Genomic DNA, 2375 nt, shown 5'->3' with positions numbered 1-2375 from the left:
CAGCGATTTCTCTCTCATTCTCTCTCCTCTCTCTCTCTCTCTTCTCTCTCTCTATCTCTCTCTCTCTCTCTCTCTTCTCTCTCTTCTCTCTTCTCTCTCCTCTCTCTCTCTCTCTCTCTCTCTCTCTCTCTCTCTCTCTCTCTCTCTCTCTCTCTCTCTCTCTCTCTCTCTCTCTCTCTCTCTCTCTCTCTCTCTCTCTCTCTCTCTCTCTCCTCTCTCTCTCTCTCTCTCTCTCTCTCTCTTCTCTCTCTCTCTCTCTCTCTCTCTCTCTCTCTCTCTCTCTCTCTCTCTCTCTCTCTTCTCTCCGTCGTGTCTGTCTTCTCTCTGCCCGCCCCTCTCTGCTGTCAGTTTCCTGGCTCCCTTCTATCTCTGTGTTTCTCTCTCTGCCCCCCCCGTCTCTCTCTCTCTGTCTCGTCTGTCTTTCTTTTGTTTTTCTCAACCTCCCCCCTTGCTCTCGCTCTTTCTGTCGTTTGTGCTGGTTATATGAAAGGTTTCGACTCCTGCTGTGTTGACTAACTAATACTGAGGTTTCTGACTGATCCAAGAATATAGAATCCATCAGAATGTCCGCATCACCAACCAATAGGAGTCACACAGCATTGGGGACCAGCCTGACTAAGACAATCTGACTGATATAGCAGAGAGAGAGATACATAATCTCACCACCACAAAGTACTGTATGTCTTGCAGTAGTAACATAAAATATGTAATAGTATGCTGCCTGGTAGTAATATCTGATGCTGGTACATAGCCTGGTAGAAAATGCATGCTGGTACATAGCCTGGTAGAAATAGCATGCTGATACATAGCCTAGTAGTAATAGTTTGCTGCTCATGTAGATTTGTAAATAAAAAATAAAATATTATTCCCTTTATTTAACTAGGCAAGTCAGTTAAGAACAAATTCTTATTTTCACGTGCGTGCGTGCGTGCGTGCGTGCGTGCGTGCGTGCGTGCGTGCGTGCGTGCGTGCGTGCGTGCGTGCGTGCGTGCGTGCGTGCGTGCGTGCGTATGCTTATACGTGTGTCTGATTGAAGGGGGATGGTCGCTTTTGTCACCAGCTGACAGGACAGTGACAGCGTTTCATACAGATTTCACACTGCAGTCGTACCAACAGGACAGGACATTCACTGCCCACTGTCCTCCTCAAACACACTGCACACTGACGGAGGAGATTGGGAGAGGTAAGTAACCATGATGAGTTATTATATTTGGCAAATTTTACAGCTCTTATTTGCTGAAAAGTTCAATAATTATTTTAATAAATGTTTTAATCTGATGATTTCAACCAAATTAGTTGTTCAGTCTACTGTCGTCACAGTGAGTACTTTATGTAATTCTGTCTCTCCATCTATCTGTCTACATGTCTGTCTTTGGGTTGTTGGAAGACGACTGCTAGGTCAAGGTCACTGGCTGTCTGGTTTACTGTGGGCCACAAGGCTGTACTTAAAGCCTGGTACTAGGGGGTTAAATACAGTAGGTTTGTGTGTGCAGGTGTGTCTGTGTGTGTGCATGTCAGACGGATTATTATGCCTACCCCTGCTGTGGGAGACCGGTGCTCTGGGAAGAGGAGGAGAAAAGAGGGGAGAGGAGAAAGGACTAAGGAGGAGAGAGAGCTGCATTGGTCTCAGGTGCAGCAGAGTGACAGTCTCATTATACAGAGAGCTGATTAGACAGAATCGATGGCAGAGTTCAGTTCAGGGCTTCATTGAGCAATTCAATTACTGCAGGCCTGTAGGACACAGGGCTTTTAACCTGATCAAGATAACCTCACAATTGATTAATCGCATCAGCTTATTGACACAAGCCTATGGCTGTGTCCCAAATGGCACCCTATAGGATGCATGGCTGTGGGCAAGAGGATGGAAATGGCTGACGATTATAAATCATTCTGCTGTGTTGTTTTGTCTTGACACTGACTTACTCTAGTGTAACACCACAACAACAATGGAAGTGGAACAACACCCCGTGGATGTGGACAGTTATCGTATACAGTGGATCTGTGGTACACATGGACTATATGGTGTCACAGTGAAACAGGAAGTTCTATTGGCACCAACATGTACAGTAGGATGAGCAGCTGTCCTCTCCTGTGGTGCAGATATTTCAGCCTGACTGCTCCCTGCACTGTGTGTGTGTGTGTGTGCATGTATGCGTGCATATCTAGTGTGGTCTGTGTAGTAGCAGAGACAATGGGCTAGACAGGTGTTGAGACAGCTGCTCAGCAGTTTGGCATGGTCTCCTTAATCCCATATAAGACACACAAATACACTGAACATGTCACGCCCTGATCTGTTTCACCTGTTCCTGTGATTGTCTCCACCCCCTCCAGGTGTCGCTTATTTTCCACAGTGTATTTATCCCTGTGTTTCCTGT

The sequence above is a fragment of the Salvelinus sp. IW2-2015 genome, linkage group LG22 (genome assembly GCF_002910315.2).
Source record: "Salvelinus sp. IW2-2015 linkage group LG22, ASM291031v2, whole genome shotgun sequence".
In the NCBI taxonomy this organism is placed as follows: Eukaryota; Metazoa; Chordata; class Actinopteri; order Salmoniformes; family Salmonidae; genus Salvelinus; species Salvelinus sp. IW2-2015.
The sequence above is the reverse complement of the archived record's forward strand: the minus strand, read 5'-3'. Positions refer to the sequence as shown.